Here is an 11,605-nt window from a genome sequence, read left to right as displayed (position 1 = left end):
CTAACTGATTGGTTTAGATCAGTCAATAATGCGGGCCATCACCTTGTAGTGTTAAAAAGTAGCCATACCATGGTTTTAAATTTCGCCGAAATTTCGGATTTCGGTCGAGACCGACACCGAAATCACATAAACCCGAAATGGTATTTTATTTCATTTCTTTTTCTTTTTTTTTCCAAGATTTCATCCAAATACCTGTTTTTTTATTTTATATTTTACCGAATTTTCGGGAATTTTGGCCGAAATTTGGTATCGAATAAAATAGTGTTTTTATTGTTTCGCCGGATTTTGGCCAAAATTTCGGTCGAAATTTCAATTTCGATTTCGGTGGGGTCTGAAACGGGTACTGAAACCAAAATTTAAAACCATCATCGTAACTACTCTAAGAGGGGTGGCCCAGGGAAGAAAAGGGGGCGAATATATCACTTCCCCTTGTATAAATACTATTTTTAACTTCTTTTATTCATTTCTTTTCCTTGTGTATGTTCATTACTTTATTTGCTTAAGTAGGAGAACGATCGCACCAGCGGTGGTTGAGAAATTTGATTTGGGCCCATCTAAGTATTGCCATGTGATCTAGACCCTCATTTGGCGGATCCCATTGTGGAGGTAGCATGGCCAAACAATTGCATTTATAAATTATCTCGATTGTCTGAACTATGAATTTCAAATGGAAGATTAAGAAAAAACAAGCAATAGTCCAAATTCATTGCTATAATTTGATGGTGCAAACAATAGTCCAAATCCATTTTGGCCATGTGCTTTTGTTTAAATTTTCATAGGGATTCAACTTGGGTCGGGCTCAATGCAAACCCGATGGGTTTAACTCAATTTCAGCTCAGGTTGGATTGGCATTTCCTCAGGTCTGGTTGGGTTAGGGTTGGGGAAAGCAAACCAAATTTAATTTCAGGTAGGTTAGGGTTGGGGCCCTGGTCAACCCAACCTGAACCCGATCGTGTCCTCTAATTTTATTGTTATTTTCAAAATCGTAGGGATACAGTTATTTTTTATGTTATCTGTTTTTGCATTGGGCCAACCCAAATCCAACCCGAGTCCAGTCGACCCAATGTGGAGAAAACACGTTAAGATGGCTTGGGTGAGTGTTGCGAGATTTAGAGGTGGGTGGCGTCAGGGTTGACCCTCCTCGACCCGAGGCTCAGGTTGAGTTGGGTTAGGGTTGAGGGAATGCCATCTCTGGTTGGGCTAGGGTTGGCCTCGACCCGGTTGCACCCCTATTTTTTAGATTCAAAGGAGCAAAATAGAATTTTGGTGCAAATCTATATTTCAAAGCTGCAATCTAAAATCAATAAGGCAGATCATGGATTGATGGACTGTCTCATCGAATGATGAATGGACCTATCAATGGATGCCAAGGCTATTCTCCCTCCATCCCTCAGAAAAATAACTTATTTTCTTCTGCTATGAGTTGCATACAAATTATACTATCATAATCTCCGGAACATTGTGACATGTTAATTTTAAAGTGTATTTTTTTGTTAGCTTTTATTTTAATTTTATTTTGAGAGATGTAGTGAGGAGAAATATGTATTTTGTGTCCATGGGCATTTTGGTCTTTTGTTGGCCTAGCTTGCACATGTGTGAGCCACACATGTTTGCTACATCTTTTTCCACTACTCACCTATTTCAAATTCAAACCCTACTTGAAACTCTAAACCCACCACTTCCCTAAGCATTAATGACACCACTTTCCCATACCCACTATCACTTACTTAAGCTATTTTCTTTTTACTTTTCATTGACTAAGCCTATTCTTATTAACTCCTTTTTGGTAGAGATTCTCCACTATCATCATAGACCTCCATTGAAGCTATTGAAGCTCTCTTGTGTGCAAGCTTTCTTCTTTTTTATTGTTCTTTATCTTGTAGTGTTGTTCTTTCTATCATATATTGAAGCACATCTCTTTTGGACATTGTTCTTCTTCTACTTTAGTTGTTGATTTTGGGCTAGTGTTAACTTCGGTTTCACTATTTGAGAAGAGGCGTTTCCGGTGTTGTGAAATCCGTCTTTCTCTATACATACATCAATTGAAACTGCATTATATTACACTTTCTCTTTGTACATAGGTTTAATAGAAAATAAAACTAATTAACGAGTAGTAACAAGTATTCAGTCTTCCTTGAATTACTTTATCTTTTATTGAATTGATTTATCTTTTATGGTTGAGCTTGCTTTTCTTCTTCCATTTTTAATTTGTCTATCATCTCCTTTAGAGCAATGCTTTTATTGGAAAGGATTTAGAAACACCACAGCTTGGTATTCACGATAGAATTTCGGATTCTGCTGCAACTGGTGGATTTCTAATTTATTTAGACTTTTTGGTGCCTCTCGAACTTGAATTGCACATTTTAAAGGCACTTGATTAACGCGGACTAAAATCTGACCCACACCCAATCATGATTCTTCAAATTGAAATTATATTGTGACTGTTGTCTAATGTAAAACTCCGGCCCAACCGTTCGTGCGAATGATGCAAGCCCACCATTCGAAAAAGTGCTTTTAAAAACAGGAGGGAAGAGTGGAGAGATATTCATTAACCCGTCCCTACTCTTCTCCCTTTCCAACGTGGGTTTAAACCTTTAGGCCGTGTTCTATTGCACCACTCTGTCGGGAAAGGAAATGGAAAAAAGTTCTTTTTTTGCTAAAAGATGAAATTCCAAGCATTCTGTTGCCATATTTTGAAAATCTGAGGATCCTACGTGGATTCCATTTTGTTGTATGTGTAACGTCAAAATCCATGCTTGAAATTTCGTCCCACAACAAAGGAAAGGGCTAAAATCTCAGAGGAATTGCGTGAGTCGAGACCCGAAAATATCGAAACGCTTAACTCGTCTCTCTCTCTCTCTCTCTTCCCTACTTCACTCGGCCGCATCTCTGGTTCGCTCAGCCAAGAAGAGAGCTGGAGAGGGAGAGCATAAACCCCTTCCCTCGACCGCACCTCTAGTTCGTTTGGCCAAGATAAAAGAGGTTTCATTGCAGGGGGGTTTCATAGTAGGGGGTTTCATGGTAGGGAGAAGAGGGGATTTCATGGAAAGGGGGGTTTGCTTAAATCCCATCAAAGGGTTTCATGGCAGGGAGATGAGGTGGGGATTTCATGGCAAAGGGGTTTTGATTGATGCCCATGAAAGGGTTTTCATGGCAGGGAGATGAGAAGGGAGTTTCATGGCAAAGGGGTTTTGATTAATGCCCATCAAAGGAGTTTCATGTCAGGAAGATGAGGAGACACCATTATTGAGGTGATACAATGAGTGTTGGATTTGAGACCTTTGTGTTGCTCAATGTTGCTATTGGATGAAGAAAAAGACAGCAATCCAAGACTTTCATTTTTATTTTCCTTCCCACAGAACGCCCTTTTTTCCATGTTTGTAATTTTCTTTTTCTTTTCTTTTTCTTTTTTGCCACGTCATTTCTCAGTGATTCCATCTCAAGGAATGCAACAGAACACGGCCTTAGTTTTCCACAAGCACTTTTACACATCTTTCAAAAACACCCATTTGCCAAAATAACCTTTTATTTTATAAACTATTTTCAAAACACTGTCTTAATATTTTCAACAATATTTAGTATTACCATTTTTCTTCATTGATGAAATTTGGAGGTTATAAAAGTATCTTTTGAATCAACAAATACTCTCCATTTTGAACTTTCATAAGAGAATTATCGCATCTACAGTTATGGTGCAGGAATAAAGTAGACAAATAATCAGATAGGAATATTAAGATTCTTCGTTAAGACAAAGAAGGATAATACTCTCATATGAATTTAGAGACTGCATGAAATGCACTGGCATATTATCTTAACGGTCAGTCCTTGGCACACCACGACATAATGTGTAGCAGAAAGATAGAATCAATACATTGGTTTTTTTTTTTTTGAAATTGACAAATATATTCATACTAGCAAAAGTAGATTGGGACCGGTAGTCCCACCAGATTTACATAGTATGAATTGCCCAGGAGCATTCTCCTTGGCCCAAAAAAAAAGACATATTACCCCATACATCACCCAATAGCCTCAATTGAACCGAATCTAGCAAAACGTGCCATATTTGTGGGGCCCACCAAGTTAAGGTCATGACCTGCCACATCATTCCGATTCCTCCACCACAATCCAGCTGGCTAATTCAATTTTCAAAAATCCCACTCGAAAGCCCAAAGCAATTGAGCGCCCCTAACCGTGCATGATAGCCGACCACCTAAATCATCATCCGATCTCTGGCGGCCTCCATCTCGAACCACCAACGGACACTGTATGCTCCCCATTAAAATTATATCAAATCCTTCCACCATCCTTTAAATTTTGAAACATGTAAAAGATCATCACCGAACACTGGCGGCTCCCCATTAAAATATATAAAAAATGTCATATTTTTTCCTATGGCAGATGCCCTTTTACCACCATCTTCTTCCTCTTTGTCCCTAAACCCTTAAGAAAACGAGTGCCCCTCCCACAATACCCTCTAATTTTTGCATGTCGTAAGGCTTTGTGCTCTCTTTTTTCTTTTTTCAAGCTTTTTGATTTATGTTTACCGGCTCCGACTCGATCTTTATTTTTGATCTTCATGAAAGTCTTTCGGGTGCACACATCATCACTGAGATCGTCACCCACATAGCATTCATGGCGACAAGCTCATCATCCCAGTCCTTATCCACTGAAACCTCATCAACCTGGCTTCAAAAAAGACTAGATTTTATTTTCTTCAAAAGCGCCCAGTTAAGGGCCCTACATCTCAAATCAGCGTCTAGAGCATCTTCAGCCGAAACTTCCTCAGGAGCCTGCCTAATGCCTATTAGCATCCGGATTCTCCTCCTCTTTTCGCACCGAGGGAAACCCGCATGCTGAGACTCGTGTCACCCGTTGTCTAACAGCTGTAGGAGGGAAACCCGCATGCTGAGATGCGTGTCGACTCGTTTCACAAACATCGTCCGATGGATGCCACCTATCCACAGCATTTTCCACCACCCGGTCACGTGGTTTCACTCCCGAGGTGACTCCTGACGGCACCGTTGTCACAGCCCAAAGGCCCCAAACCCACCGCTCCACGTGTCCCACTACCAGCACCTTTAGGCATGATTACTTTATCAAGACCCCCATCAGATCATGTTTTCTTGAAATTCAAATACACGGAAGGATTATGATCTTCACTCATCTGATGAAGATCAACCGCTATCTCTTTGCCTCTTTTGTCCTTATTCTTCCTCCAATCAGCTTCCAGCAATTTGAATGGACGGTCCGATTGATTACTCAGATTAATCAACGGTGCGGGATCTGTCTTCCTTCGGGGCTGGATCGCATCCTTAGGCCTGACGGCATCAGTTGCCGGCTCCGGTATCTCCCTTCCGGCCGTCGCCATCAATACATAGGTTTTGATCAATGATGATAATGGGGTAGCAGAAAGATAGAATCAATACATAGGTTTTGATAATTGATGATCTTCATGTATCTTTTTTTTAGCAGGCATGATCTTCATATGTCTACTGATTTGCTTTTAGGGTTACGCCTTAGAAACTACTATCTAAATCAACAGAGTTCCAACCTAATCAACCTAGAGGCCGCAGGTTCAATCCTAGCTTACCTACCAAAAAAAGAGTTCCAACCAAATCTGCCACACAAACACCACATGAGATAGGACTGGTAAGAAACCAAGTCTTAAACATTTAAGAGCTTGCAGTTATCCAACAAATGTTAGAAAGATGATCATGAACAAGTTGGAAACCAAGACTGAGAGATGCTTATTCGTTGGTTAGCCATGGAGAAATTGGGATTTTATTTCAATCACCCCCAATAGAAAACTATTTATTAGTATGAATGTCACTTTCCTTGAATAGGATTTAATCCACAATTGTGGCAAAAGGGATATGATTATTCTGAAAGAGCATTATGTGAACGGAAAGAGACCTTACCTATTGAACCTGTTAGTACATTCCCAACCTGACATAGTAATAGAATCATTAGACTTCTAGTTAGATTCTTGACATATGTGCGAAGCCACGGTTTTAAAAGAGTCTAAATTTGATCCTTTTGCTACAGAGAAGCAATGTTAGACAGTGATGCAAGCAGGTGACTAAAAGCCATGAAATCGAAGATGGACTCTATGCATTCTAGTGGAGTCTAGACTATAGTAGAATCGCTGAAGGCATTATACCCATGGGATGTAAAGTGCGGCTTTAAGAGAAAGAAAGAACTCAACAGCAAAGACTTACAAAGTAAGACTGGTGGCGAAATGAAATAGTCAAAAGGTATGAAGAAACTTTTTCGCTAACAGTTATCGAAAGTCTAAGAATTTTTTTTGTCAATAGTTATACATATGATTACGGGATCTAGTTGATGGGTGATGAGACCACCTTCTTAAGTGGTTACATTGAAAAAGGTAACTATATAGACTAGTCAGAGGGTTTTGAATTCACTGACATGATAAGAAAAAGGAGTGTAATGAGATAGATTCAATACTTAAAACAAGCTTCTCACAACGGGAACATCTATTTTGATAAAGCGAAACTCATGTGGCTTCTTGCAAAATAGCAAAATATAGATGAGGCTTATGTATACAAGAAGATCAGTGAGAGTGTAATCGCATTTCTAGTCTTGTGTGTTGATGGCATACTAATTATTGAGAATAATATTTATAGACATAAAGAGCAGAATACTAGGATCTCATAGATAAATTATATTGATATGAAGTTAGCTAAGTTTAATAAGTACGATTCTAAGAAAGGTCTCACACCCTTTAGTCATGTAACCAATGTCTCTAGGAAAATATCTCCCAAGGCACTGAATGAAAAAGAGAAGATAAAGCATTGCCTCTATGCTTCAGTTGGGGGAAGCTTAATGTGTGCAATATTATAGCGTATTAGGTCAGATATCATTCAAGTTATTTGTAATAAATAGATATCAAGCTAACCTAGATCCAGAGCTCTGCAATTAAGCACATTTTTAAGTATTTGAGAAAGATTAGACATCTACTTTCAAGATGCTCTCATTGTAGTGGGTGTACAAATTCAAACCTTCAATCTTATGTTGATGACAAGAAGTCATCTTTAGGTTACATCTTCACTTTGGACAACATGATACGGCAGTTGTTTCTGCAACAAGGCAGAGTGCATATCTGCATGTAAGACTTCTAAAGAGACAGACTGGTTGTGCAAGTTCATTTTTGAACTTGGTATAGTTGCCTCAAGCTCTTAAGAGGTTTGTTATAACCTCATTAGTGGCCAACAGGGCCCACCACTTAAAGTCGCCCTAGTAAAACTAAGAAAGAGAACCCTAAGGTAGGAGTTTTTTTGACATAGCACCCCTTTGCATCTGCTATACAGCAGCAGCCCCTCCCCTTCTCACATAGTATCTCTCTCTCTCTCTCTCTCTCTCTCTCTCTCTCTCCTTTTCTCTCTCCTTTTCTCTCCCTTTGTTGCTCTTCCCTGTTTCTGTGCCGTCGGCAACAACCCCTGTCGGTTATCCATAGCTGACAGCCCTCTTCTCCCTCTCTATTCATCATCACCCTCTCCCCTGCCAACCTTCCTGTTACCAGTCCGCATCTCTGCCATAGGCAACAGCCGAAAGCTTCCTTTCTCTTATCCCCGCCAGTTGGTTCTCAGATATGCATTTGATGTGCAGTCGACTCCCCTCACGCTCCTTATTTGCTTATCACAACCAGACACCTGTTATTGGCAGGATTTTCTAGTCTGTCCATCTCCTTCCCTTCTTGATCTATTACTTCTTTTCTTTTGAGCAATGTGTTGTTATAGCTGCTTCCCCAAGCATTTATCCCTGTTGTCCCGTTCTACAACATTCTTTAACTGCTGTACTGCACCTAGTTCCAGCAGATCCAGTCATAATTTTCTCCTCGGCCATTCTTTTGCCGATTCCTTGCTTCCTCTTGTTGAAGCTGCAATCTAAGCAGTTGAAGTGCATCATTTTTCCTCTCCCAGGCTACTGCCCCTATTGCACCTTGCTGCCCCATTTCATTTTAATCCCTTTTCCCCACTGATTCACAAGACCCCAGTGGCTGGTTTTACCCTTGGACAGATCGCAACTGCTTCTGTCTCTAGCTGTTCTTGAGACTTCCTGCAGACGGGGTTTGAGACTGTGGCAAATTCGATCCGGTGAGATTGCTCCACTTTCCTTTTATTGAGACCTGTCTTGTTGTCTTTCCACCCTTGATCAACCCACCTATTGCCATACCTCTTACCTTGAGCATCATACCTTTGCTATAATTCCTCTTGGACCCTAGTTTGCTTATCTTCGTATTATTTCATATTGTGGACATATTGGCATTATGATCCCATCTTATCTATATACGTGATTTCTTCGGCATGGCTATGTGTACGCAAATTAAATTTGGACGAAATTAACATGTTAGTGAAGTAACTTAAAAGCTATTAATCTTCATGATCCTTAGTTGTTAATTGGCATTCTTTTGGGCGTGTTAATCTGACTATGGACTGATGTTGTTGCTTAAATTGAAGGTGTAGACACTTTATGCCACAAAAGGGTCTCTAAAGAATCTGAGAACTCTAGGTTTGCATCACCTTTCCTCCTCTGTTCCACCAATTTTCAGAATCTTCATTGCTATCGGCTGCAAGCAACTTCCCAGTTCTCTTCTGGCTCAGAATCAACATGTAGATTCCTCCTTTCCTCCCAATTGGATGTTCTTTCTTCTATAGTTTTGGGTTTGCGACCTCTTCTTCCTTCCCGGTCACTGCATTGCGTTCATCTCGCAAATCTAGAGCTCCTTTCAATCTGGATTTTTGACACACTTTGGATCTTCCATTAGATCTGCCTCTTCTCTTGATCCAGTCACCCAAGGTTTGTTCGATTCTACAGAAGACCGGAAAAGCAAATTTGTGAAGTAACAGTTTTCATGAAAGAGAGAGAGTGAGTGAGAGTGAAATATTGTTTACCCAGTAAAGCCAAGAATTTACAAGTAAAAAACCTCCGGTTTTTTAAGTTGTTCGAGGGTAAATTTTCGGGATGCCACGTGGGAAGACCAACGCCCGACAATCCCAGTAGTACAAGACATTTAGGTTTTGTTTGGCAACCAAACACCAAAGAAATAAACTAAGAGAAACGATGGCTGAATATGGTCACACAATCTAAACAATGTTATGAAACAATGGTTGAAAAATCTAACAACATTCCCAACAATAAAAGAAACAAAGAAAGAGAAAAGACGTATAAACATGATCACATGATCCAATCAGTGTCATGAAACCATAATTCTACAAACTACAAAAGTATCATCATCAATACCATATAACACTAGTCTAGAAAAAAAATCTAAATCATCATTGAGATCTCATCAGTGCCTTCTTTCACAATACCATCTAAGAAACCCCCTCCGTGTCTCCACATCCATTGCAATAAAGCTTTCCTTAGCTTCTGGTGTGTTCAAGAACTCATGAGCCCTATAACGCAGCTCCTGATCAAGGTCTGGGATCTCATACAATGCCTGCAACCAGTTTGCACAAATGGCATTCCTCGAATTAAGGACCTTCATTTCCCTGACTAAGTCAGCAAGGAGACCTTGTATTATATCAATGTTGTTCACAGGAGGTCTATGCGTTGAAGATGTGCTGGAGAATGTGGTCGACCCCTGAGAAGTTTCTTCTGTAACCAAGTCATCATCCTCGTTGCCTACATCTTCCATTATAAGTAACTTAAACTAGTAAAACCTGTAATAAATTAGAAATGACTTCGATCCTCAAGCCAACTACTATCCTCAAGTCTTCAAAGTCTGCAGCATATACTTTAGTTATGTAGCTAATTGCATTCGATCGTGCCTATATAAAAGATAGATTAAATTTTATTATAAATGGGAGTTTAAATAATTGATGCACCAGCATTCATAACATACATGAAGTTACCAACAATCAGTTAAATTTGGTAGAAGCTCACCAAAGCGTGCTAAGCATTTCTCATGAGGCAACTGGCATGTTTACATATGCCTTGTGTGAAATTGATATGAAGCTCATGCCAGAAACGGCTAATCATGGTTAAAGTCAAAGTATCAGGATGAAAACAACCCAAACATTATTCAAAATCAAACAACCCAAAAATCATTCAAAGTCTAAACATATTAGTCCCAGAAGAAAAATAAAAATAGAACATTTTTTGGGTCATTGAATCATCTAAGGTGAGCTCCACACACACACACATACGCACACGCACAAGTGTCCCAACAAAAACAACCCAATCATCATTCGAAATCTTGACATATTAGTTCAAGAAGGAAAATAAACACAAAACCCAATCATCACACACACACACACATATCAGTGTTTTAGTACTTGAATAACATACTGAGTTTACACAAATTGATAGAGAGTCTGGTCGTGTCAAACGGGTAACTCAATTTTTCTTTTTTAGAAAAAAAAATGGCTTGGCAAGAGCCATGTAAATCTGAGAAGTCTTCATTTGATAGATGACATCTGAAATTTCTAAACAACTTGTTGAATCCCCGGATTTTAAGATTTCAATAACCAACTATAGGCGTTGGCTTGTTACGTTTATCTTTCATATTTATCTTTTAATTGTCTTTTGTTTATACTTTTTTCTAATTGGTTGAAGAGTCCAAGTTGTGCTGGAAGTGGAGATCGTTGTAGACTTTTATATTGTCTTATCTTTAATGAAACGTAGAATATTTTCAGGGTAATTCCGTGCTGCAGAACGAGGGACGGGAAACGATAGAGAAACAAAAGACATGAAATGAGGACCCAAAAAAGACAAGAACGAATCAACAAAATATGTACAAATCAAAGCCATTACATCTCTAAAAGCTTCACAAATAAAAACCCTAAAATTACAGCAGAGCCAGCAATGAATATAGTATATCAGCATCTCAAACCATTAAAAACAGAAACTGGTGAGAAAAATCAATAAAAACACGAAAATGGAGCAAGACTACACTCCGTTAGAGTCAAATCCTTTCATTTCGAGAAGATTAGAAGCAACCCTTTTAGAAAATGAATCATATGGGCGGAAAGAAAAATCAAATTAGAATGCAGTAAAAAAAGTTGAAGGATTTTTACCTTGCAAGGAGGAGACTGAGGAATAATGTTAGGGTTTTGGGCATCCATTCAATTTATATAGAAAACAAAGAGGAAGAAGAGTTCTCCGAAGTTCAGCGCGACTAACCGGACACTCGGATTAAAAGAGAGCATTTTGGAATTGTAGAGAGCAGAGAGTGTTTTTTTTTCCTGGAAAAGTGCTATTTGGAAAGTCCTGTTTGGATTTCAAGAAAAACATTTCTGACAAAAAAAATGAGAAATGTTATTAGCACAACCATGTTTTTTATTATTTAAAGACTTGTCAATAGGTTATTACAATTCCCAAAAATCTCTCACAAGCTACTTGAAAAAGAAAGGAGGAACTTCAATTTATAATAATATCCTTCCTAATTAACCATTATCACATCATTTCCATATAAGGGTGTCAATTTTGGCTCGGGCTCAGCTCGAATCCTTAACGAGCAGAGCCGGAAGCTTAACGAGCCGAGCCCGAGTTAGGCCTGGCTCGGCTCGGCTCGGCTCGTAAAAGCTCGTTTAGGGCTAAAAGTCTAAAACCATAGATAATTAGATATTACTATATTAGACTA

General features: G+C 39.1%; 1 long non-coding RNA gene across 1 annotated transcript; it reads right to left on the bottom strand.

Moving 5' to 3' along the window:
* Nucleotides 1–9,092: 9,092 nt before the first annotated feature.
* On the bottom strand, nt 9,093–11,248 carry LOC143888305 (uncharacterized). Its single transcript, XR_013254527.1, has 2 exons — nt 11,040–11,248; nt 9,093–9,791 (listed from the first exon to the last, which is right to left on the bottom strand). It is a non-coding gene; the product is annotated as an uncharacterized LOC143888305 (long non-coding RNA).
* Between the last annotated feature and the right edge of the window lie 357 nt (nt 11,249–11,605).

This window comes from Tasmannia lanceolata, unplaced genomic scaffold (genome assembly GCF_043159265.1).
Source record: "Tasmannia lanceolata isolate RefF3 unplaced genomic scaffold, GAP_Taslan_0.1 ptg000012l, whole genome shotgun sequence".
Lineage (NCBI taxonomy): Eukaryota > Viridiplantae > Streptophyta > Magnoliopsida > Canellales > Winteraceae > Tasmannia > Tasmannia lanceolata.
The sequence above is the reverse complement of the archived record's forward strand: the minus strand, read 5'-3'. Positions and strand labels throughout refer to the sequence as shown.